This window comes from Camellia sinensis, chromosome 4 (assembly GCF_055761805.1).
Source record: "Camellia sinensis isolate YWXY chromosome 4, ASM5576180v1, whole genome shotgun sequence".
In the NCBI taxonomy this organism is placed as follows: Eukaryota; Viridiplantae; Streptophyta; class Magnoliopsida; order Ericales; family Theaceae; genus Camellia; species Camellia sinensis.
In genome coordinates this window covers 85,317,671-85,345,482 of record NC_138964.1, presented here as the reverse complement: position 1 = coordinate 85,345,482, position 27,812 = coordinate 85,317,671, and positions in this window count along the sequence as shown.

Here is a 27,812-nt window from a genome sequence, read left to right as displayed (position 1 = left end):
TGAAGGGCCCTAACCAGTTTGGAGTTAGCAGCTGTGAGTTGCTTCATAACCTCATGTTGAGGGCCATTTTTGCATGCCATTTTAGCCCTATCTTTGCTTGCTGTTTGGCCATGTCATAAACTATAAAAATGCTTGTCTCAGAGCTGTCTTGCTTCTGTCTTCATGCTCCATGTCCATATTGTGCATGCTTTGTATAGCTGTAAGCCATTTCATGTGCCTAATCTTGCATTTCGGGATTCATTCCATGCGTTAAGTGTCGTTTCGTTATGTTTCGGGGCTGTTTTGCATCACCTATCGCCTCTAAAATTTGCATGCAAATTGTCCATGTTTGTGCCTTTCAAATGCGTCGAAAAGTTGTTTCATTACGCTTAAGTCTTGGACCATGTATCTATGCATGTTTGCATGTCATTTGCCTACATGCACTTAGCATTTTGGCCACTGTTTTGGGCCTAACTAGAGCTGCCTAATTCATGTTTAAGACCATCCTTTGCTCATTTGCATGTTTGCTTGCATCGGCATGTTGCATCCTTAGCTCGTATGCCTAAGTTGCATTGCATCTTGCATGCATCACCTTGCCTCTTGAGATGAGTATGATAGAGGTTAGGCCCCCTTGTGTGTTTATTTGGTTTGCATGCATTTTGAAATTGAAGTTGCACACTTGATTCTTTGGGCCATCATGCATGGAAATGCGTGATTGGTGGTCCGAGAATCAGGGCACATCCTCCTTTGAGTCATTAACATGATAAGGAATGTGATAGGTGCATAAATTGCTTGAATTGCATTGCCATGCAAGATTTTTCCCTCTGTTGCTGTGAGTTGCAGGTTCTCCAGGAATTTATTGCCAGCCGGCATTATTTAGTGCCGACCGGCAGTCAATCGATGGCCGGTGGATCTATTTTGTGCCGGTGACTAAATGCTACTGCTGGTGGAAATTCTGCTCAGCCGATGATATCCCCCAGTGTCCTGAGAGGCATCCCTGAGACTTTGGCAGTTTTCAGAGGAGCAGAGCAGGGAAAACAGAGGCAAATTATGCATGGCAGTGCGATTCCGAGCCAGTCCCGAGCATGTGTTGCATCTGGCCCTCGCCCCGAGGCGGTTTACTGTTTTTCTTTAGTTTAGTTAATTTGTTAATTAATTAAGCAATTTGTAATATTTAATTAGCTTGCGTAGTTAATTAATTTGTATTATTATTTTGGTCCCTCCGAGTGAGGGCAAATCTGTAATAAGTGTGTGTGAGTGGTGTGTATGTCTTCCAATCCCCACTTCTTTCTTCCCTTTTACTTACCTGCTTTGATGGTAGATTAGGGCACATTTATTTTAGCATACCTTATGCTATGCATGCGTACATTCATGTATTTGTTGACATGCATCAGGCTCGGCACATCATGCTAACTGCATTTGTACTTTAATTTCAAAATTGAATACGTGCATCAATTGATTGCATCTCACATGCCATGCTTAGGTTAGCCGAGCCTACTTCAATTGCATCCCGTATGTGTTGCATTAGCCATTTTTAACATGAACTAGGATCATGCATATGATTACTGACTAGTTTCTGTTTTGGCTCGGAGTACTAGGTAAGCTTTTATGCTTTAGCGTATCGCATGCGTGTGAGTGTTGCCATGACAGTATGATTACCATGAGGCTAGCTGCTTATGCGATATAACTGCTTGAATGCCTGTGGATGGACGTTGAATTACCTAAATTGGAATAATACATTAAAACTGTGAGTTTTAAGCCCACTAGATAGTGGCAAAATCATCTTCTCTAAAAGCCCACTTGAGGGTGGCAAAATCTGCATTTTAGCCTACTTGCGAGTAGCAAACCATTTTCAAAACAAACATGAAATGTTTTGTTTCAATTTGGGCGATTTGGTCTATACTTGTTTGCTGCGCGCATAACATAGTAATTCTAGGCTAACAATTGGTTTAAGAACACATAAAGTTTTCAAAAACGGATATCACGGTTAGTAGAGGCCGGTCTTCGGACCGGGCGAAAGGGGGTGCTCATAGCTGACCTTCCCCGATCGTACCCAAGCTCCCGAGCCGAGACAACTCCGGTGATGACGGACATGTGGCCTTCGGCACCGAGTCAGGGTTTCCTAAATTCTCCCATAAAAAATATTTAGGTGGCGACTCTGTATCTGGCAAAGCAGTCCATGTTTTGCACTACTTTTTTAAAAATCTGTTTCTCAAAACGATTTGCCAGATTTGGACTCTTTGGTTCAGATTAAGAACCGTGACACAAATCGAGTCCGAACTGTAGCGAGGGCCCACGCGGGCTTGTTACAGGGTGCCAGTGTGCTTGCAATAAACTACAACATGTGACGCGTCAGCGTGTTTGAGTGGTTCAATATAGATACAGCGTGTGTGCACATTTTCAAGTTCAAACAAACATCGGGTGCCGGTGTGCTTACAGTGAACTACAACATGTGATGTGCCAGTGTGTTTGGGTGGTTCAGTGACAATACAGCGTGTTGTAGACACCCCATTCTTGACCGTCCTCAAGACTTGGATGTCACCGTTTGAACACTCGGTGATCATCCATGTTTGTGTTCGTCTTGAGTTCCCGAAGGTCTCGGCTACACGCCTTGCCTCAGGATCTCTCGACTCGACTGTTTTGTGTCTGGTTCTACACCAAACACTTGTGCTTTGCCTTGGAGGGGCAGGGAATGGCTTGTGGGCCATCCCCACACTCCACCGGCCATGGCTTGAGGCCACCGGCTGTGTTTTGTTGCCACCGGCCAAATGTTTGGCCGGCTGGCACGGTAGATGGCCGGCCGGCTATCTTTTTTTGGTCAATTGCATTTTTGGCCTGCCGACTACTATGCATCTACTTTTGCAGATATTTTTGTGCAGCTGGCATACACTTTCACCCCCTCCATACACAAGTATGGAGGGATTGCCCTCTTGTTAGTTTCCTTTGGAAGCTTTACAAGGCCATTTGTCTACAAAAGAGAAGCTCTTCTCTCTTGTTCAAAGGTTAGACAACTTAGACCGAATTTTTAGAGGGTTTTGAGTTTTAGGGTTAGGGTTCATATATCCTCTATCTCTATATCTCTCTCTCTTGAGCTTAGTGTGTGTATTTAGCCTTAGTTTTACACACAAACACCCACCATCACACCTTTTCTTGGAGCTAAGGCCCTTGAGGGCTATTTTTGGAGTTGTGGAGCTGGTTTGAGCTTGAAGAACCAGCTGGTTCACCATTGGTGAAGAGGGTCTACAAGGGTAAGAAACTTGTCCCTTTATTCCCCATTTTTGCATTGCATTTTTTCCTACCTTGCATCTGTTTTTGAGCTTTGTGTATAACATATAAAAGTTCTGATTTTTAGTGCTCTAAATAGTTTGTTAAGGGTGTTTTAAGCTTTGGGGTTGTTTGACCCCTCTTAAGGTTTGTTTGGCCCTTGTTTTGTGCCATTTCGGTTGAGCTCCGAGACCATTGTGTTTGGGCCTCCTCACCACTGAAATCTTAAGGGATTTCAGAGATGTGGATGGTGCCTTGAGGTCCTAGGAAGGAAAGGGCCACCCCCTCTCCTTGTTGTCCTTGAAGAGGGCCATTTTTGCCTCTTGAGGAAGCATCTAGTCTAAGTGTGTGTTGGCCACGCCTTAGCTGATTTTCATGCTTATTATGTCATAATATGCCTCTGTTTTTAGTTGGTTTTGGTACACCACGCTTGCTTAGCACACATGCCATGTAATGCCATATTGTAGCCTTAACATGCATCTAGGTTTTAACCCTTGTTCAAGCATGCTTTTGGCCTAGCTTTGTGAAGCTTTCATACTTGTTTTGCCATGTTTAAGGTCTGTTTTTGGTTGTTTTGGTCAACCATAACATGTATTGCATAGCTCCTTTGCATTGTTAGCTTGTAGGCTTTAAGTATGTGAAGTGTTGAGCATGCATTGTTTGATTCATTTCAGTGGTTTGGAACCACTTATAGCATCATTTCAGTCCTTTTAGCATGCTTGTATGCTTGTATTTCATGGCCCCTTTGATGCTTCAAGAGGTTGTGTCCTATGCTCCATGTTTGGTCATTGTGTATGCTTCCATGTGTAAGTCATTTAGATGCCATCTAAGTGGTCTTTTGGCTTTGTTTTAGCATGCTAAAACTTACTGGGAATTTATTGAGAATTTTCTAAGTAATTTACTTTATAATTTACTGAGAATTTTCTGAAAATTTACTGAGTACTTTAATGAGAATTTGCTAAGTAATTTACCGATTAATTTACTGAGAATTTACTGAGTGATTTACTCGGGATTTACTGAGTAATTTACTGGGTAATGTTATGAGTAATTTACTTAGAATTCAATGAGTAATTTACTTAGATTTTATTGAGTAATTTACCGTGAAATTATGACAAATTTACCTCAAATTTTGTAAATAATTTACTGAGGATACATGTTTTGGTTGCGTGTGTTGCATGCTTGAAATCATTTGCATTTGGCATGCATTCCCTTGGTCAATTTGCTAGCATGTTTGCATGTCTTGCACACTTGGATGATTATATCACATCTCGCATGCTTCATTAGCTTGCATAGTTGTGACATGCATGTTTGCCTTGTTTGCTTAGGTTGCGTACCTAGTGTACATCGCATGTTTGCATGCTCCCCTCCATACCATATAGCATGCTAGTTTGCATGCCTAGGTTGCATTCCATCTAGCATGCATGCTTTGTCCCTTGATCTAGTGATAGGGATTGGGCCTTTGTTTGTGTGTGTGCATTGCATTTGAAATCAAAATGTATACTTGGTCTCTTGGGCCATCATGCATCGAAATGCGCGATTGGTGGTCCGAGAATCGAGGCCCATCCTCCTTTGAGTTATACATATGATAAGGAGTGTGGTTGGTGCATACATTGCTTGAAATGCATTGCCATGCCATGTTCTATCCTCTGCTGCTGTCAGCTGCAGGTTTTAGCAGGAAGAATTGGCCGGCCGGCAGTGTTGGGTGCCGCCCGGAAAAATATGTTTGGCCGAGAGCATAATATGTGGCCGGTGACCAATTCTCTCAGCCGGTGGTGCTCCACAACACTTAGAGAAGCAACCCTGGGACTTGTGCAGTCTTCAGAGAAACAGAACAGTCAAAGAAGAGGCAGTTTGTGCATGGTAGTGACATCCGAGCGAAATCGAGCGCGCATTGCATTGGGCCCTCTTCCCAAGGTTGTTTACTACTTTCATTAGATTAGCTAATTTGTTAATTAATTAATTGGTCTGTAATATTTAATTAGCTTGTAGGTTAATTAACTTGTATTATTCTTCCGGTCCCTCCGAGTGAGGGCAAATCTGTAATAAGTGTGGGTGCGTGTGTGCATGTCTTCCAACCCCCACTTCTTTCTCCCTTTTACTTACCTACTTTTGATGGTTAGTATTAGGACATGTTTACTTTACCATACCTTATGCTATGCATGCGTGCATCATTCATTAGTCTTGCATGCACCAGGCTCGGTACATCATACTAACTGCATAAGTATTTCAAATCTAACTTGAATACATGCTACTTGTGCATTTTCACATGTCATTTATAGACTAGCCGAGCCTACTATAGTGACATTCTGTATGCGTTGCATTAGCCACTTAACATGGACTTGGATCATGCATTGATTGCTAACATGTTTTTGTTTTGGCTCGGAGTACTAGGTAAGCATTTATGCTTTAGCATACCGCATGCGTGTGAGTGTTGCCATGATAGCATAATTACCATAAGGCTAGATGCTTATGTCATATAAATTGCATGAATGCCCGTGGGTGAAGGTTGGATTGTTTGAGTTTGAACAACTCGTTGAAATCCGTGCTTTAGCCTACTTGCGAGTAGCAAATTTGAAACTGTTTTTCAAACAAACAGATATGCAATGCTTCGTTCCAATTCAGGCGATTTGGTCTATACTTGTTTGCTGTGCGCATAACGTAGTAATTCTAGGCTAATAACCGGAATAAGAACACATAACGTTTTCAAAAACGGATATCACGGTTAGTAGAGGCCGATCTTCGGATCGGGTGAGAGGGGGTGCTCATAGCTGACCTTCCCTAATCGTACCCAAGCTCCCGAGCCGAGGCAACTTTGGTGATGACGGACACGTGGCCTTTGGCACCGAGTCAGGGTTTCCTAAATTCCCCCATAAAAAATATTTAGGTGGCGACTCTATATCTGGCAAAGCAGTCCACGTTTGGCACTTATTTTCTAAAAATCTGTTTTCTCAAAACGATTTGCCGGATTTGGACTCTTTGGTTCAGATTAAGAACCGTGACAATTCGAGCGTCTGAACTGAAGCGAGCCCAAAACGAACAAAACGGGGGGACTCGTCCTCCCGGGGTGTTCGGGGACGTCTACAGTTTCTGGCGACTCTGCTGGGGATTTAGAGAGCTTGACTCGAACTCATGATATCCTGTTTTGATTTCATTTATGTGTCTCTTTGCATTGCATGTGCATTGGTGCGCCTAGGACACCGTGTTTGCCATCTGCCATTCCTAAACAGTTTGCCGGAGGCTTGACTTTGTCAAAGCATGCCATAAGGCTAACCGGTTGTGGGCTCTGACAGTATAGGAACACAAACCCCGATTTTACCGAGGCACCCTTTTCGACCATTCGACCTAGTGCATATCGAAATCCGTAGTGACTATTCCAAAGTAGAATAGGTTGCTTACCCGATGTTAGGTTGTTCGAAAACCGCTGCGTGCGTAGTGAAACCCTAGCTCCTGACAAAATAGGACAGGGAAACCCTACCCCTCCATAGGGGTGTTTTGGCACTCTTTACTTGCTATGTGTTTTTAGAGTGTATCTATGCAGGAAGCACACATATCAGTTTGCAAGTTTGAGTATCAGGCCTGAGGGCACCAGTATCAGTTTATGAGAATCAGTTATATCTGTGGGTATCCGATTCAATATTTTGGGGGCAATGATTTTGGGCAACAATGGTCAGCAGTAGAGTATAGTTGTTCAGCTACATCTGTGTTTGATCCATTTGAGCTGAAACGTTGCTTGTTTCTCCTTTCAGTTCAGAGAGTTGATACAGAATAGCTAGTGTTCCCCCTTGCTGAGGCAAGACAGATATCTGATCCGTCAGTCACCGTTCAGTACAGCGAATTTATCATGACGCAGAATTCAAAGGAGATTATGGTTATGACGGCTGCATTAGATCAAGGAATCACTCTGCAAAGCGAGACCAATGTCGATGTATCGCATCCACCCAGGACGCTTGTCGCGCACCAAGTCTGGACCCCCCAGTTGTATCAGGCTCGTGAGCCCACCACATTCGAATTGATGGGAATGATAGGTGACCTCCAGAGGTCTGTGGCGGATCTGGCTTACAGATGTCAGCTTCGCCACTAGCCGCACCGTATGCCGGGAATTTTGTACCACAGGAGCCCCCACTGTTGGGACGGATTGTGATCGAACTTAGCCAACCCGAGGTGGCCTCCAACTATAACAATGACGTATCAACATCAACCCAAACCCTCGATCAGGATAAGGCCAGAGGCAAGAACAAAATGAAGGCAAATGACGATCCCATTGAACAACTGCTGTGGGCAGTCGAGGCTTTGAAAGCCAAGGGGATGAGTAAACAACAGGTATTCGCAGTCGTAGCTAAGGCTGTGGATGATGTTTTCCCCACTCCAACCGAAGGCAGTATAAGCCAGTTAGAAAATCGGGATAGGCCCCGTCATGCCAGAACAGTTCCTTCCACTCCCAACCCTGCACCTGGGAAAGATCAGAAAGCCAAGGCGGCGCCTGCCGACCCTTTCGCTAGTGCGTCTAGCAAGAATACTCAACCTTCAAAGTACCTGCCCCGAGGGCGCAAGGTCTTTCACGCTCTCTATATGCCATTGTCAAAGGCACTTCAAATCCTTGCCGAAAGGGGGCATCTTAAACCCTTGGAGCCTCGGCCTCTCCCAAAGAATCTCCCCACTACACATGATGCTGCCTTGTACTATGCGTACCACCAGCAAACCAGTCATGCTACCGACAATTGTTTTCGCCCCCGTCATGAGGTGCAAGACTTGATCGACAACGATGTTATCCTCCCGCCCACCTCAGCCAAGTCCGTTACTGCCCAGTTATTGGATTTTGAGGATACTGACACTGCAAGTATGTAATCAGGAAGTGAACCACCTACGAGCGGCGCTCGGCGTATTTTGGATGTGGCGTCTAGCACGCATTTTTGGAGCATCTACGAATGCTAGTTTTGTAAATTCTGGCTTGGGTGTCGAGTCAGTCTTTTGTTTTGTTTTGAGTCTGTCTCATTGTCTTGAGTCAGTCCTTTTGCTTATGGGTCTATCTTGTTGTAAGCGAGTCAGTCCCCTTTGTATAGAATGTCGAGTGATTCCGGAGCTGTTGCCTCGAACACCGTTTTGTTTTGTAATTACCCTTTTGCTTTCTTTTGAGTCTGTCTCTGTTATGGGGCCAGTTGCAACCAGGGAATCTGAATGAAACAGCTGCGGCTATCATGTTTCCATGCTTACTACTATTCTGAACTAGTTGTGCCAGTGGACTTGAATGGAACAGCAGTACATTCTACCTATTCTCTTGTGCCCTGAAAATCATTGCATTGACCTAAGTTTTTCAAAACGTTTTGAACACTGCAGTGAAAACAAAGAGGAAGGAATTCCTCGGGTTTTGCAAACTTTGATCAAATTGAGAGAAAGAGAGGCGTGCTAAGCCCTTAATGATTGAAATCATGCTTGTCAGCGTGAGTACTGAGAAGGACCCTGGCTTGATCCAAACTGGTTCCACACTATCTTCAGGACGAACGATTTGTCGTTTCTTTAAAAACTTTCAAAAATAAAATATTTTGCGCGGTCCTACGAAGACCTATGTGGAATCACTCTTGAGATTGTGCAGCTTAGGATCGCTCTCAGCCTCAAGACTCGAGCCCTTGTTTTAAAGCCTTGAACCACAATTCGGAGTGTTCAATGATCGACCATCAAGAGAAGCCTGTGTGGCCAGATTGGAAGCAGCCCTCGAACAAGAGGCACCAAAGTCAGATCAAGAAGATCAGATCTCATCAGAAGAAGCCTGTAAAGCTAGAACAGAAGCACCCCTCCAAACTAGGGGCAAGAATGTCCGATTTGCTCAAAGAGCCAAAGATGGGTCCTTTAGTAAGTCAATGCAACAGTCACTCTCCTGGATACGGATGGCTTCAAAACCCTAAAACCATTTGGCATGGACTTGTTACACTTTTACCCTTTGAGCGGCTCGCTGGGCCAAAAACCTGGAAGGGTGACCCAGGCAAAAGTTAGAGCAAAAGAAAATATATACAAAAAAAGAAAAAATATACAAAAGAGAGAAAAATACAAAAAAAAAAAAGAAGAAAAAATACACAACAGAGAGAAAAAGAAAAAAAAAGGAAAAAAAAATAATAATATACAAAAGAGAGAAAAAAAAAAGAAAGGGAAGAAAGAAAAAAGAAGAAAAGCTCGCAAGGTCGAAAACCCGAATCGGGCGCCTTAGCAGAAGTTAGAGCCTAAAAAGTGAAGGTTAAAATACCCGAGTGTACCTTAACCGAAACTACGTAAGGCTTGATTCCCATGTTTGGGATACGTAGGCAACTTCGTCCTGAAGTCCAGCCCCCAACGCTCTCATAGCGCCTCAGTCCATGTAATGGTTTTGATTATTCTTGCCCTTCCCGAATCCGATAGTTCGGTTGTGACAACCGGATACGTAGGCAACTTCATCCCAAAGTCCAGCCCCCAACACCTTCAAAGTGACTGTGTCCATATATTGGTTTTGACCATCTCCGTCTTCTCTGCATCCGAGAGTTCGTTTGCAATCATCACTGACAAAGACTGTTTACAAAATGCTGCGGCGTCATCCAGACAAGGGGCAACTTTCCGTTGCTATCAGTCGCCGTTCAAACCAGGGGCAACTTTCCGTTGCCATCCACCCCTTCCAAGCCAGGGGTAATTTTCCATTGCCTCCGATCTGAGGTTGCGCATCTCGAGGGTAAGTTCCGCCCTTGTTTAGCACTGGTCATTTACAAAAATAGTTTTTGAGAATTTTTACTGAGGTTGACTAGTTTTCTCGAAAATTGTTTTATTTTTCAAAACTTGGACCATTTTCTGGGACCCAAAAAAGGAAAATTTTCAGTGCTCATAGCCTGACTTGCATGGTTTTCAGATCAAAAATCGAACAAGTGTGTTAATCTAACTCTCACATTGGTCAAAATTGTTTTAATAGAAAACCAAAACAAAAATGGTCATAATGATGAACTAGGGGCACAGTTGAGTTGGGCTCCCTGTCTTTCCCCCATTGCCAACATACTTGCCAAGAAGGGCACAACTCAAGCTGTCATTAAAGGGCTGAAAGCTCTCTCAACCTCCAAGCAACAAGGTATCGAACCAAGTGTGAAGCACGAATCTGAAGAGATCAAGGTACTCCGTTCCCTTACCTGGGGCATCGACCAAGCGCCACCGGAAGAAACAGCCGTGAGCTAACCATGTCGGGCGTGAACCCACAACTTCCTATTCATCCATTAAACACCCCGGGGAGGGATAAAAAATGAGAGAATAAAGAATAGAGTGGTGTAAGTTGAGAGAAAAAGTGAGCAAAAAGGGTTTTGAAAAAAAAACTGAGCTTGAGTGCCAGAGTGATGTGAGAATTGCAAATGAGAAAAGGATGGGAAACAATACCCACAGAAACTGGCTCCTTGTGATCTGAGGTCCCCCGTCTTCGTTAACGCGTCTGTATGTCGTGTCTTTTGTTTTATCTACCTCAACTCTTGTTTTGAGTCTTTTCCGAGCGTGTCTCATTGTGTTCAGGTAGTTTACCTTTTGTCCCCGCTGTTGAGTCATTCTCGCTATGTTCAGTTGTAGGCTCAATACCCTGGTTTGAAGAACCCTTTTTTCAATCTCCAAAAGATTAATCGTTTTGTGCTCAGAATGCTGTGCCATTCTCCATATTTGTGCAAAAGCATGATTTGGTTCTTTCATACAACTGCAGGGTCCACCCCCGATAAGTGTGAACAGGAAAACCTGGGCCTCTTTGAAGCTTCTGGGTTTCAGATCGCATCTGAGTGTGCTTCAACTTCAGTAGATTCAACCTTCATGGTCCGTCTTGTTAGATTTGGGCTGTTTGTTCAGGATCCATTGTGTGCAAAATGAACCAAGCGTTGTGCTATGAGCTGTATGCATATTAATCCCCAGCAGAGTATGAGCCGAGTGTTCAGAATGTGCAGTGGTTGGTATGGGCTGTTTTGCTGTTGGCTGGTTCGTTATCTGATTATTACAATGCAAGTGTTTAATTTTCAGACAACAGATCAATTTCATTTACATTGAGGTGCAACATGATGCAATGCGATGCAATATATGAAATGTACAAATGCAACACTTTTCTAGACAAAAAGTTTGTTTCATTTCATCATCTTTTTCAAGTACATAGCTTTGAAAACAAAATCTGCCTGCGGCAGTCAAGGTACTCTAGCTACCAGCAAAAGGTACAAAAGAAGAAGAAAAAGAAAAAGAAAAACAGCCAAAATCTGGATCAATGACAAAGGATCTTAGGCCTGGGAGTCCATCCTAGTCCTCCTCCTGGACGATATCATCAGCGCTATCATCTGAGCCCGAGTTCGAGCCGTCTCCGGTCTCCTCCTCCGATGACTCTGCCTCCACTTCTGCCTCCGACTCCTCGTCATCGTCATCAGGGACTGGAGCCCGTGAGCTACTCCCGACGTGAGTGCGCCCCGCCTTGGTATAGGGGAATACTCTGCCCTCTCCATCTCCTCCGGCAGGAACAGAAGGCCTGGCTGGAACACCTTCCACGATGGGAATCTGGAAAGGAGGCTGAAAAGTATAAGAGGCAAACGCATCAGTATGTTGTGAGCAGTTTATCAGTGCAGAATGCAGTGTATGAATACAGTGTGTGAATACTGTGAGCAGTGTATCAATGCAGAATACAGTGTATGAGTACAGTGTGTGAATGTCGTGAGCAGTTTATCAGGGCAGAATGCAGTTGTATGAATACAATGTGTGAATACTGTGAGCAGTGTATCAGTGCAGAGTACGGTGTATGAATACAGTGTGTGAATACCGTGAGCAGTGTATCAATGCAGAATGCAGTGTACGAGTACAGTATATGAATGCCGTGAGGGCAGCGTATCCAGTGTTGTGTTGTGCATCAGATTGTGTGAAACAGTTTATGTATGGTTTGAGACTGCGGTCAGAGGAACATACCGGAATGCTGTAAATCGCCAGAAGGTCAAGGCTCTGCTGGAGCATCCCCATCACAGAGGCAGTCAGCTCTAGGGACTGGCGAGTGTACCCAGAAGAGGCCTGCGAAAGTATTAGATGTATCAGTATTCTGCAGAATATCGATAAACTAAAATAAAATGACAATGCAAGATGCAAGATGAAGTAGTACATACCGGAGGTAAGTCATAGAACCCGACCAACTCATGATCCGCCGGAGGGGGAGCAATGGGAATCTGGTAAGTTGCCCCGCCCCGTCCACTGCATGTCATCATCGTGGGTAGCGCTGGCTAGCTAACCCCCCGACCCCTCCGAGCCCCACTCCTGCCACGGACATGAGCTGTCCTCGACGTCTCTGCCCCTGCTCTCGCTCCAACTACCGGCGCCGCAGGCCTCTCCCTCTTAGCTCGACGGCCACCGCTCAAAGGCCGCATAATGTACGTTCGAACGTACTCTGAGTAGTCACCCTCACCCCTAAAGCCCTACGCGTCCCAACCGATCGTGTAATCGGCCATCTCCACAACAGTACACCTCTCGGTGTCCCTCATGTGGGTAGGAGGCGGACCCGGAACTATCTGCTCCGACAAACCCAAGGTCTGGCATAGGAAACGCTCACCCAGGTACCAAGCCCGATAGACCGGGCCCTCCAGCAAAATCCTGAAATGTACAGTCTCCTCTGCACCAACAAATCGATCTCGAATCATCGCAGGCAATGGAGCCCAAGGCCGCCAAGTGATCTGTACATGACATGCAGTTCGTTATCTACTGTTATTGAAAATACAGTGTAAAGCCAAGCCAAACAAAACTCTAAAAGTTGAACATACCTCCGCGGGGGTGATGGTGTCGAAGTGGCGGCGGAAAAAGATAAATGTCTCCCGGGGCCTCCGCACGCACCTCACGTCAAAGCGGCGCGAGAACGGAACGACGAGATGGGTCTCCACGTCTGGCACTAGGGCGAGTCTTAGAAAGTAGGCATAGACCCACAACTACAGAGCAAATAACAGCAGGATTATCAGATAAAGCAGAATATAGAATAAAGCAGAAATTACAGAACTGTGTATTGTGCAGTGTATTGAGCCGAGTGTACAGTGTGTGCAGTGTACAGTCAGTGTAAAGCAGAGTATATGTGTGCCGTGTGTGCAGTATACAATCAGTGTGAAGCAGACCACAGTGTGTGCAGTGTACAGAGTACAGAAAATGTAAAGCAGAAATGAAAAGCAGAGGCGAAAACATACCTCCCAAGCTCGCCAGTAGCCCCCGAGCAGCTATCCGCTGCAACGGGAGGCTGAGCTCATGTACCCGTACAGAGTGGCCAGGGCAGCGCCACCCCAGTCATAGCGTAAGATCCGGGTAACGTCCACAAGAGCGCTAAGCAGGCAGAGGGGCACAGTGTTCACCCGGTCGGTGAAAATAGTCGTCCCCAACAGAAACATGAGGAAGCCGCGTGCGTACTGCTCCTCCTCTACCCGAGTGGTTAGCGCCTGATCCCGGAAGTGGCTCTTGAACCACGAATATCGCACATATCCTACCCGAGCGAGTGGCGACTGAGTGCCAAGCCAGTAGATCTGAGCGGCCTCCCACTCGTCCATGTTTGTGTCGAAAGGGATCGAATCACCCCCTACCACGATGCCGGTGGGCATCGAGAAATCATAGGGAGTCATCGTCATGTCTCCCGCGATAGAAAAGTGGAATGAGTCGGTGGTGTCCCACCACCTCTCCACCAGAACGGCGAGGAGAGGCCTGCTCGCAGTAAGCCGGGAGAGTCCCCTGCAGAATGCGCCGAAGCCGGCCTGATCCACGATGTGGTAGACTGCGTCAGGTAGCTCCACGTACCAATCCCTGGCGGCGACATTTCCATACCTGCAGACAGTATGGGAATCTCCCTGTTCAAAAGCAAATAGTTGCGAAGCAATATTCAATGTACAGTTTTGAAGAACAGTCAAAAATTGATGCAAATATAGCGTGTGTGCATGTTTTCAGGTTCAAACAAACATCGGGTGCTGGTGTGCTAGCAGGGAACTACAGCATATGATGTGTCAGTGTGTTTGAGTGGTTCAGTATAGATATAGCGTGTGTGCACGTGTTCAGCTTCAAATAGGTACCGAGTGCCGGTATGCTCGCAGTAAACTACAACGTGTGATATGCTAGTGTGTTTAAGTGGTTCAGTACAGATATAGCGTGTGTGCACGTGTTCAGATTCAAATAGGTACCGAGTGCCGATATGCTCGCAGTGAATTGCAACACGTGATGTACCAATGTGTTTGAGTGGCTCAGGGCAAATGTAGTGTGTGTACACGTGTTCAGATTCAAACGGACATCGAGTGCAAGTGTATTCACAGTCAACTACAACATATAGCGTATCGGTTTATCCGGGCTAAGAAGTTAAAGAACAAAATCAACTATGGCAGTTAAGTTTTCTACATTGCGGAAAATGAAACGGGGGAGAATATACCTCAGAAGTGCCGTATGAAAAGTGCGTCTTGGGCTCACGCAAAAGAAGCTCTGGTGGCACACCTCTCGCAAAATCCCGGAACAGACGGAGTCCGTCGGGAGGAAGCACGTGAACTGCCAGCCGGTAGGTCGCCGGGTTGAACGGGTAGACGCTCAAGGGAAGGAGCTCGGCCTCTGGGTCCGTCTCGTGATCCGAGGGAGTCCCGCCCCGTGGAATATCATCTGCCATGTCAAAAGTGGTGTGAAAATGTCCGGAAGAGAGGAAATCGGCCTAGAATGCGAAGAGTCAACAAAAGTCAACCCCGAGAGGGCGGAAAATGGCTGAGCAAGCCGGGAAATGGAAGAGGCAGGAAAATCGAGAGAAACTCGGGGAAAACAAACCCCAAGAGGTGGAAATAGCAAAGGAGACACCGGAACGAAGAAATGTTCGGTTCAAAATGTTTGAAATGCAAAGATATTCGCGAATCAAACGACGAAATGGGCCCTAAAACCGAGGAAAACGGAGAATGGAGGCTCGGGAAATACTCTAGAGAGAGAGGGAGAAATTTCGGCTAAGAGGAAATGAGAAAAATAGGGTTTGAAGCCCTATTTTAAAAGACCCGAGGCAAAAAGACCGAACTGTCTCGACTCAGCAACATTTGGCTGGTCGGCCAAATTGTTGGCCGGTGATATGTTTTGATAACCGGTGGATGGCCGGTGACCTCCCATGATGGCCGGTGAGCCTCCTATAACCTTGTTTGGGTCTAATGTATAGTTTGGGGCATTTATTTCTCAAGATAGTGCAAGACAGTGCCTTTCCGAAGCTCAACCGGCCTCCGTTTTGACCTCGGACCGTGTCTTCTGTGCATGGCACTCGAATATGTGCAAGGTGTATCCTTTTTGTATCCTTTTGTCTCTTTTAAAATTCGAAAGTTGCACCACATGCGTTGTTTTGCAAACACGTGTTAAGTTATATGTCATTATGCTTGCATTGTTATGCATTCTCCTTGGTCTGGCGAGACCTTAAATACGCTTGGTCTGGCGAGACCTTAAATACGCTTGGTCTAGGAGACCTTAAATCCTCTGAAGGTGCAAGTCCCTCGGTGTTTGTCGTGCCCGAACGACTTTTGGTAAGTTGCATTGTACATGTATTTCGAGCGACTCGCGTCGTCGCACATTCAAGTTCACATGCATTATCATGCATTTCAAGCGATGCGCGTCGTCGCGCGTTCGAGTTCATAAGCATTTCGACCGATATGCGTGGTCGCACATTCAAGATCATTTGCATTGTCATGCATATCACAAGACGTGCGTTGTCACGCGTTTACATCAGCATGCATCAACATGCATTTCAAACAAAACAAAAAAACAAAAAAACAACAACATGCATATGTCATGCATTTCATTGTAATGTATTGCATATGTCATGCATCCACTATATCCATTCCATTGGATATTGTATATATTGCATTGTAGCTTGCATACATCCATTGCATCACCTCCATCTAGGGTTTGCGCCTTTCCTTGTTAAGCTTGGACTGGTATGTGCCCATACTTCTCACGTCTATATACTCATAGTTCTGTATGACCGTTCTATGTTAGACTTGGTTTGTTTGTGTCCATGCCTTTCCTAGGCAAGATACGGTTTGGCCGTAGGCCTTAAATCCACTATATCCATTCCATTGCATATTGTATATATTGCATTGTAGCTTGCATGCATTCATTGCATCACCTCCATCTAGGGTTTGCACATTTCCTTGTTAAGCTTGGACTAGTATGTGCCCATACTTTTCACGTCTATACACTCATAGTTCTGTATGACCGTTCTATGTTAGACGTGGCTTGTTTGTGTCCATGCCTTTCCTAGGCAAGATACGGTTTGGCCCACGTGCCTTATCCATTGTATATATTCCATTCCAATGCATATTGCATTGTAGCTTGCATGCATTCATTGCATCACCTCCATCTAGGGTTTGCACCTTTCCTTGTTGAGCTTGGTCTGGTATGTGCCCATACTTTTCACGTCTATACACTCATAGTTCTGTATGACCGTTCTATGTTAGACGTGGTTTGTTTGTGTCCATGCCTTTCCCAGGCAAGATTTGGTTTGGCTCGCGCGCCATATCTATCATACATATTACATTGTAGTATAATTTTTTGCATCCTGCATTAGGATCATGTTCTTTCGTTAGCGGATCATTCCCTACTTATGTCATTCCACCCAATTACTTGTTCTTGTGTCCGTCTACATCACTCATAGTTTTGTGTGACCTTTTCTATGGTAGACGGACTTGTTACCTCCATCAACCTATTTGACATTTGTGTGGTTTTGAACCGCTCAGGATTTGATCATGATTCAATTGCATTGCATTTTCATTTGCATTGTTTATACATAGTTTTGTATATATTGCATATCATTTTGCATTCATTTTGCATGTTATGCATGTTGCTAACGATATCGTACCTGTTAAGTTGCTTTCTTTGCAGGCACGATATTGTATGTATGGTTCATTTGAGGCTGGTGCAACCAGACGAACCGGACAGGTATTGTATCCTCCGAGTGAGACGTATCGAGAATTGCATAATTCTCTTACATCCTTTCTGCATTGTAGTGTAGTTTGGTGTATGCTAGCTTAAGACTGTTGCATTATTATGCTTCGTTACAGCTTTCTTTGCATGATCATGAGCTATGTTTGACTTTGTGCATTGTCTTGCATTTTGCCCCTACCTTCGGGCGCATATCTTGTTTGTCTTGCATGTTTGTCTAAGTCTTCGGCCTTGTCAAAAATGGGTCGTCTCTGGGCTTTGACATTCACTCTCTTCATTGTTATGACTTTCGAGTTCTGTCAAAGAGGGGCAACTGTAGACACCCCATTTTTGACCGTTCTCAAGACTTGGACGTCACCGCTTGAACACTCGGTGATCATCCATGTTTGTGTTCGTCTTGAGTTCCCGGAGGTCTCGGCTACGCGCCTTGCCTCAGGATCTCTCGACTCGACTGTTTTGTGTCTGGTTCTGCACCAAACACTTGTGCTTTGCCTTGGAGGGGCAGGGAATGGCTTGTGGGCCATCCCCACACTCCACCGACCGTGGCTTGAGGCCACCGGCCAAATGTTTAGCCGGCCGGCACTGTAGATGGCCGGCCGGCTATCTTTTTTTGGTCAATTGCATTTTTGCCTGCCGACTACTGTGCATCTGCTTTTGTAGATATTTTTGTGCAACTGGCATACACTTTCACCCCTTCCATACACGTGTATGGAGGGATTGCCCTCTTGTTAGCTTCCTTTGGAAGCTTTACAAGGCCATTTGTCTACAAAAGAGAAGCTTTTCTCTCTTGTTCAAAGGTTAGACAACTTAGATAGAATTTTCAGAGGGCTTTGAGTTTTAGGGTTAGAGTTCATATATCCTCTATCTCTATATTTCTCTCTCTTGAGCTTATTGTGTGTATTTAGCCTTAGTTTTACACGCAAACACCCACCATCACACCTTTTCTTGGAGCTAAGGCCCTTGAGGGTTGTTTTTGGAGTTGTGGAGCTGGTTTGAGCTTGAAGAACCAGCTGGTTCACCATTGGTGAAGAGGGTCTACAAGGGTAAGAAACTTGTCCCTTTATTCCCCATTTTTGCATTGTATTTTTTCCTACCTTGCATCTGTTTTAGAGCTTTGTGTATAACATATAAAAGTTCTGATTTTTAGTGCTCTAAATAGTTTGTTAAGGGTGTTTTAAGCTTTGAGGTTGTTTGACCCCTCTTAAGGCTTGTTTGGCCCTTGTTTTGTGCCATTTCAGTTGAGCTCTGGGACCATTGTGTTTGGGCCTCCTCACCACTGAAATCTTGAGGGATTTCAGAGGTGTGGATGGTGCCTTGAGGTCCTAGGAAGGAGAGGGCCACCCCCTCTCCTTGTTGTCCTTGAAGAGGGCCATTTTTGCCTCTTGAGGGAGCATCTAGTCTAAGTGTGTGTTGGCCACGCCTTAGCTAATTTTCATGCTTATTATGTCATAATATTCCTCTGTTTTTAGTTGGTTTTGGTACACCATGCTTGCTTAGCATACATGCCTTGTAATGCCATATTGTAGCCTTAACATGCATCTAGGTTTTAACCCTTGTTCAAGCATGCTTTTAGCCTAGCTTTGTGAAGCTTTTGTTCTTGTTTTGCCATGTTTAAGGTCTGTTTTTGGTTGTTTTGGTCAACCATAGCATGTATTGCATAGCTCCTTTGCATTGTTAGCTTGTAGGCTTTAAGTATGTGAAGTGTTGAGCATGCATTGTTTGATTCATTTCAGTGGTTTGGCACCACTTATAGCATCATTTCAGTCCTTTTAGCATGCTTGCATGCTTGCATTTCATGGCCCCTTTGATGCTTCAAGAGGTTGTGTCATATGCTCCATGTTTGGTCATTGTGTATGCTTCCATGTGTAAGTCATTTAGATGCCATCTAAGTGGTCTTTTGGCTTTGTTTTAGCATGCTAAAACTCTGGTTTTGGTCACTCAATTCATGCCATGTGTGGTTGCATTAAGTGTAGTTCAATCCCCCTTGGGCTTGCCTTGAATCTTAGACCGTTGTCGCATGCCATGCTTACCTTGTTTACTTGGTTTAGCACCATTCTTAACATGATTTTCAATGCCTATGATGCATGCCATTAGCCCATGTTTGCATCCTCTTAAGTGTGCTTGAGAGTTGTTCCTATATGCCTAGGTGTTGGTCCTTGTGTGCATACATGCTTGCATGTCATTCATCCTTCCATTCTTGAGCATGTTAGCCATTGTTTTGGGCCTAGTTGAGAGCTGCCTAATTCAATTTAAGTCCATCTTTTGCATGCTATTCAAATGTTGTTGCATTAATCCGCGTTTGCATGTTTTGGTTGCATGTGTTGCATGCTTGAAATCATTTGCATTTGGCATGCATTCCCTCGGTCAAGTTGCTAGCATGTTTGCATGTCTTGCACACTTGCATGATTATATCACATCTCGCATGCTTCATTAGCTTGCATAGTTGTGACATGCTTGTTTGCCTTGTTTGCTTAGGTTGCGTACCTAGTGTACATCGCATGTTTGCATGCTCCCCTCCATACCATATAGCATGCTAGTTTGCATGCCTAGGTTGCATTCCATCTAGCATGCATGCTTTGTCCCTTGATCTAGTGATAGGGATTGGGCCTTTGTTTGTGTGTGTGCTTTGCATTTGAAATCAAAATGCATACTTGGTCTCTTGGGCCATCATGCATCGAAATGTGCGATTGGTGGTCCGAGAATAGAGGCCCATCCTCCTTTGAGTCATACATATGATAAGGAGTGTGGTTGGTGCATACATTGCTTGAAATACATTGCCATGCCACGTTCTGTCCTCTGCTGCTGTCAGCTGCAGGTTTCAGCAGGAAGAATTGGCCAGCCGGCAGTGTTGGGTGCCGACCGGCAAAACATGTTTGGCCGAGAGCATAATATGTGGCCGGTGACCATTCTCCACGGCCGGTGACCAATTCCCTCAGCCGGTGGTGCTCCACAGCACTCAAAGAAGCAACCCTGGGACTTGTGCAGTCTTCAGAGAAACAGAACAGTCAAAGAAGAGGCAATTTGTGCATGGCAGTGACATCTGAGCGGAATCGAGCACGCATTGCATTGGGCCCTCTTCCCGAGACTGTTTACTACTTTCATTAGATTAGTTAATTTGTTAATTAATTAATTGGTCTGGAATATTTAATTAGCTTGTAGGTCAATTAACTTGTATAATTCTTTCGGTCCCTCCGAGCGAGGGCAAATCTGTAATAAGTGTGGGTGCGTGTGTGCATGTCTTCCAACCCCCACTTCTTTCTCCCTTTTACTTACCTGCTTTTGATGGTTAGTATTAGGACATGTTTACTTTAGCATACCTTATGCTATGCATGCGTGCATCATTCATTAGTCTTGCATGCACCAGGCTTGGTACATCATACAAACTGCATAAGTATTTCAAATCTAACTTGAATACATGCTACTTGTGTATTTTCACATGTCATTTATAGACTAGCCGAGCCTACTCTAGTGACATTCTGTATGCGTTGCATTAGCCACTTAACATGGACTTGGATCATGCATTGATTGCTAACATGTTTTTGTTTTGGCTCGGAGTACTAGGTAAGCATTTATGCTTTAGCATACCGCATGCGTGTGAGTGTTGCCATGATAGCATGATTACCATGAGGCTAGATGCTTATGTCATATAAACTGCTTGAATGCCTGTGGGTGAAGGTTGGATTGTTTGAGTTGGAACAACTCGTTGAAATCAGTGCTTTAGCCTACTTGCGAGTAGCAAATTTCAAACTGTTTTTCAAACAAACAGATATGCAATGCTTCGTTCCAATTCAGGCGATTTGGTCTATACTTGTTTGTTGTGCGCATAACGTAGTAATTCTAGGCTAATAACCAGAATAAGAACACATAACGTTTTCAAAAACGGATATCGCGGTTAGTAGAGGCCGATCTTCGGATCGGGCGAGAGGGGGTGCTCATAGCTGACCTTCCCCAATCGTACCCAAGCTCCCAAGCCGAGACAACTTTGGTGATGACGGACACGTGGCCTTTGGCACCGAGTCAGGGTTTCCTAAATTCCCCCATAAAAAATATTTAGGTGGCGACTCTGTATCTGGCAGAGCAGTCCATGTTTGGCACTTCTTTTCTAAAAATCTATTTTCTCAAAATGATTTGCCGGATTTATACTCTTTGGTTCAGATTAAGAATTGTCACAATTCGAGAGTCCGAACTGAAGCGAGCCCAAAACGAACAGAATGGGGGGACTCGTCCTCCCGGGGCGTTCGGGGACGTCTACACGTGTGTGCACGTGTTTAGATTCAAACAGACATCAAGTGCGAGTGTGTTCACAGTCAACTACAGCACACAGTGTATCGGTGTATCCGGGCTAAGCAGTTAAAGAACCGAATCAACTATGGTAGTTAAGGGTTCTACATTGCGGAAAATGAAACGAGGAAGAATATACCTCAGAAGCGTCATATGATAGATGTGACTCCTGCTCACGCAGGAGAAGCTCTGGAGGCACCGTCCTGTCAAAACTCCGGAACTGGCGAAGTCCGTCGGGAGGCAATATGTGAATCACCTGCCGGTAGGTCGCTAGGTCGAACGGGCGAACGCTCAGAGGCAAGAGCTCGGCCTCAGGATCCATCTCATGCTCCAGGGGAGTCCCGCCCTATGGAAGATCGTCTGCCATCTCAGAGAGAGTGTGAAAATGGCCAGAAATGTGGAAATTGGGCTAGAATGCGAAAGGTCAACGGAAAGTCAACCCCGAGAGGGTGAAAAATGGCTGGAAAAGCTGGAATATGGAAAAGGCATGAAGATCAAGAGGAACTCGGGGTAAATAAGCCCCGAGTGGTGAAAATCAAGAAAGAGACACTGAAACGAAGTTTCGTTCAGTTCAAAACGTCCGAAACGCGAAGGTATTCACGAATCAAACGACGAAACGGGCACGAAAATCGAAGAAAATGGTGAATGAAAGGGAGAAAAATAACCTAGAGAGAGGGAGGAGCAATTTTTGACCAAGAACAAGTGAAGAAAATAGGGCTAGAGGCCCTATTTTAAAAGACCCGAGGTCAAAAGACCAAACTGCCCCGCTTCAAGCAGATTTGACCGATCGGCCACAATGTTGGCCGGTCGGCCAAATATTTGGCCGATTAAACTTTTTGATGGCCGATGGACAGATGATGATCTCCTCCAATCGCCGATGAGCCTCCTACACTCTTGTTTGGGTCAGATAAGTGGTTTGGGGCCCTCATTTCTCAAGACAGTGCAAGAACAGGCATTTTTTAAGCTTAACCGGTCTCCGTTTTGGCCTCGGACCATGTCTTCGGCATGCCATCCCCGAATATGTGCAAGGTGTATCCTTTTTGGTATCCTTTTGCCTCTTGCGAGTTTCGAAAGCTGCCCCGCAAGAGTTGTTTTACAAATGCTTTGTCGTGAACATGCGTTGGTTATACGTCATTTCATTCGCATTATTGTGCATGCATTTCGTATCGCCATGCTCATCTTACTTGCATTGTTATGCACCTTTCACAGTCTGGCGAGACCTTAAACCCGCCTGGACTGGTGAGACCTTAAACCCGCTCGGTTTGGCGAGACCTTAAATACGCCCGGTCTAGCGAGACCTTAAATACGCTCGGTCTAGGAGACCTTAAATCCTTCGAAGGTGCGAAACCTTTGGCGTCTACATTGTCATGCATGATCCTCGTCACGCGTTGCTATACGCACCTTACATGCGTTGTTATGCATCTTCCTCATTTGTATTGTCATGCATCTCAAAAGCCGCGCGTTGTCGCGCATTTCGAAATCATGCATTCTCATGCATTTAAAAAAAAACAACAACAAAATCATGTATTTTTTATGCATCTCAAACCGTGTGTTGTCGCGCATTTCGAAATCATGCATTTTCATGCATTTCAAGCAACTTGCGTTGTCACCCATTCCAGACAACATGCATTTCAAAAAAAAAAAAAAAAACATGCATCGTTTGCATTTCGAAAGGAAAAACCAAAAACAACATGCATCATTTGCATTTCAAAAAAAACATGCATATGTCATGCACTGTAAATAGCATGCATTTTCATGCATCTGTCATGCATCCACTGTATATAGTGCATATGTCATGCATTTCATCGTAAATAGTGCATATGTCGTGCATGTATTGTAAATATTGCGTATGTCATGCATTACGTTGTATATATTACATATGTCATGCATTTCATTATAAACTGCATATGTCATGCATTCACTGTAAATGTTGCACCCAACCATTGCATATTGTATATATTGCATTGTAGATTGCATGCATCCACTGCATCACATCCATCTATGGCTTGCGCCTTTCCATGTTGAGCTTGGTCTGGTATGTGTCCATACTTTTCGCGTTGAAGCACAGTTCTGCATGTGTATGCGCCTATTCCACTGCTGGTATTGTGGTTTGAGGGTTGCGGCACCTTTTCTGTGTTAGACGTGGCTTGTTTGTGTCCATACTTTTCCTAGGCAAGATACGGTTTAGGCCGCAGGCCTTATCCATTGTAAATATTCCATTCCATTGCATATTTGTGTATGTTACATTGTAGCCTGCATGCATTTGCCGCATCACATCCAGCTATGGCTTGCACCTTTCCATGTTGAGCTTGGTCTGGTATGTGCTCATACTTTTCACGTTGAAGCACAGTTCTGCATGTGTACGCGCCTATTCCACTGCTGATATTGTGGTTTGAGGGTTGCGGCACCTTTTCTGTGTTAGACATGGCTTGTATGTGCACATGCCTTTCCTAGGCAAGATTTGGTTTGGCCCGCGCGCCATATCCATTGTATATATTACATTGTAGTGTAATTTTTGCATCCAGCATTAAGGTCATGGTCTTTCCTCAGCGGGTCACTTCCCCACTTATGTCATTTCACCCAATTACTTGTTCTTGTGTCCGTCTACATCACCCATAATTCTGCATGTGTACGCACCTATTCCACGCTGGTATGTTGGTTTGAGGGTTGCGGCACCTTTTCCATGGTAGACGGACTTTGCATCTCCATCATCTCTTTTGACATTTGTGTGGTTTTGTACCGCTCGTGGTTCGATTATGATTCAATTGCATTGCATTATTGTTTGCATTGTTTATACATAGTTTTGTATATACTGCATATCATTTCGCATTCATTTTGCATTGTCATGCATGTTGCTAACAATATTGTACCTGTTAAGTTACTTTCTTTTACAGGCACAATATTGTATGTACGGTTCATTTGAAGCTAGTGCAACCAGACGAACCGCGCAGGTATTGTATTCTCCGAGTGAGACGTATCGAGAATTGCATAATTCTCTTACATCCTTTCTGCATTGTAGTGTAGTTGGATTGATGTATGCTAGCTTAAAACTGTTGCATGTTATGCTTCGTTACAGCTTTCTTTACATGATCATAAGTTATGCTCGGCTTCTTGCATTATCAGTTGCATTTTGCCCCTGCCTTCGGGCGCATATCTTTATTGTCTTGCATGCTTTCCCTAAGTCTTCGACCTTGTCAAAAATGGGTCGTCTCTGGGCGTTGACACTCACTCCCGTCATTCTTATGACTTTCGAGTTCGGTCAAAGAGGGGCAACTATAGACACCCCATTTTTGACCGTCCTCAAGACTTGGACGTCACCGTTTGAACACTCGGTGATCATCCTTGTTTGTCTTCGTCTTGAGTACTCGGAGGTCTCGGCTATGTGCCTTGTCTCAGGATCTCTTGACTCGACTGTTTTGTGTTTGGTTTTGCACCAAACACTTGTGTTTTTGCTTTGGAGGGCAGGGAATGGCTTGTTGGCCATCCCAACACTCCATTGGCCATGGCTTGAGGCCACCGGCTATTTTTTGTTGCCATCGGCCAAATGTTTGGCTGACTGGCACTCTAAATGGTCAATCGGCCATCTATTTTGGTCAAATTGCTGATATTTTTATGCCAGCTGTGCTAGCTGGCATACACTTTGCTCCCTTCCATACACGTGTATGGAGGGATCTCCCTCTTGACTAGCTTGTTTGGAAAGCTTTACAAGAGGGATTGTCTATAAGAGGGACCCTCTTCTCCCTCCATTAGGGTTACAACATTTTTTTCCAGAGAGCTCTGAACTAGGGTTTGGTCATAGTGTATCTATCCCATCTCTATATCTCCCTCTCTTTGCCTTAGTGTGTGTTTGTTCTTAGTTTTGCATTCAAACACCTAGTGTTTCACCTTACCTTGGCTACTGAGGTGCTAAGGAGTCATTTTCAGAGTTTTGGAGCTGGTTTGAACCTAAGGAGGCTGCTGGTCTTCCATTTTTGAAGAGGGTCTACTAGGGTAGCAACTTTCTCCCTTTATTCCCCATTTTTGCATAGCCTTTTTACCAATATTGCACCTATTTTTAGGCTTTGTGTATAACATATAAAGTCCTATTTTTACCTGCCTAAAATAGTTGTTTAAGGTTGCTTTGAGCTTTGGGGTTGTTTGACCCCTCTTAGGGCTTGTTTGGCCCCCCATTTTGTGCCATTTTGGTGAGCTCCGGGACCACCTTGTTTGGACCTCCTCACCGCTGAAATCTTGAGGGATTTCAGTGGTGAGGATGGTGGTTTAAGGTCCTAAGAAGGAGAGGGCCATCCCCTCTCCTTATTGTCTTCAAAATGTGCCATTTTAGCCTTCTGTGTGAGCACCATTCTTGAGTTCATGTTAGCCATGTCTTAAGTGTTATTTGTGCTTATTTTGCCATGATATAGCACTGTTTTAAGTTGGTTTAGGCACACCATGCTTGTTTAGCATACATGTCTTGTAATTCCATCATTTTCCTTAACATGTACTTAGCATGTAGATTACCATGCTTGCTTGTTTTGGCCAAGCTTTGTGAAGCTTTTAGGCTTTTTTTGTCATGCTTAAGGTCTGATATACGTTGTCTTAGTCATGCTTGCCATGCTTTGTTTAGCCTCTTTGCATTCATGGGTTGTAAGCCTCAAGTGTATGAACCATGAGCATGCATTACTTGCATTATTCCAGTGGTTTGGAACCATTTAACATGTCATTTCAGTCCTCATGACATGCTTGCATGCTTGCATTTGATGCCCCTTTAATGTGTTAAAAGGTTGTTGTCTTATGCCCCTTGTTTAGGCCCTTGTGCATGCTTGCATGTTTAAGCCATTTAGATGCCATCTAGATGTGTTATTGGCTTTGTCTTAATATGCTAAAACTCTGATTTTGGTTGCTTAATTCATGCCATGTCTGATTTTGCTAAGTGTAGTTCAATACACCTTTGGCTTGCCTTGAATTTTGGCTTTGCTTGCATGCCTTGTTTGTCTTGTCTAGTTGGTTTGGCACCTTTCATGACTTGATTTTCAGAGCTTATAATGCATGCCATTTGTCCATGTTTTCATCCTCTTAAGTGTGCTTGAGAGTTGCTCTTCAATGCCTAAGTGTTGGTCCTTGTGTGCATGCACGCTTGCATGTTATTTGGTCCTCATTCTCTTAGCAATTGGCCACTGTTTTAGGCTTAGTATAAAGCTGCCCAAATTAGTTTAAGTCCATTATTCGCATGTTGTTGCATGCTCACCTTGTGTGTTGTTGCATACTTGTGTGTTGTTACATGTTTAGGTTGTTTAACATGTTTGCTCCATGTGTTGTTGCATGCTTGAACATCCACATTGCATCTTGAACACTTGTCAGTTTGCATTGCCTCATGCCTTGCATGCTTGCTTGCACAGGTTGTATGCCTAGTATGCATTGTGCATTGCATGCCCATGTTGCATACTTAGTTAACATGCCTAGGTTGCATTGCATTGGCATGCATGCTTTGCCTCTTGAATTGAGTATGATAAAGGTTGAGCCTCACTTGTTTGCTTGATGTGCATCTCATTTGAAATCAAAGTGCATACATGGTTTCTTGGGCCATCACGCATTGAAATGCGCGATTGGTGGTCCGAGAATCGAGAACCATGTCTCTTTAAGTCACAAACATGATAAGGGATGTGTTGGTGCACACATTTGCTTGAAATGCATTGCCATGCCTTGTTTTGCCCTCTGCTGTTGTCAAAACTGGTTCTTACATTGGGCCCTCTTCCTGAGGTTGTTTACTGTTTTATTAGATTAGTTAATTTGCTTAACTAGTTTAATTTGTCTGTAATAATTAATTAGCTTGTAGGTTAATTAATTGTATTATTCTTTTGGTCCCTCCAAGCGAGGGCGAATTTGTAATAAGTGTGGGTGCGTGAGTGCATGTTTTCCAACCCCCCACTTCTTTCTCCCTTTTACTTACCTGCTTTGATGGCTAGTATTAGGGCATATTTAATTTATCATACCTTATGCTATGCATGCGTGCATCATTCATCAGTATTGCATGCACCCGGCTCGGCGCATCATGCTAACTGCATAAGTATTTCAAATCTAACTTGAATATGTGCATCAAATGGTTGCATTTCACATACCATCCTAGGATTAGCTGAGCCTATCCTAATTGCATTATGTATGCGTTTCATTAGGCACTTAACATGGACTTGGATCATACATTGATTGCTAACGAGTTCTTTGTTTTGGCTTGGAGTACACTGTAAGTATTTTGTGCTTTAGCATCTCACACGAGTGTGAATGTTAATAAGACAGCATGCATACCATGTGGCTAGATGCTTATGTGATATGAACTGCCTGAATGCCTGTGGGTGAAGGTTGGATTGCTTGAGTTGGAACAACTCATCAAAATCCGTGTTTTA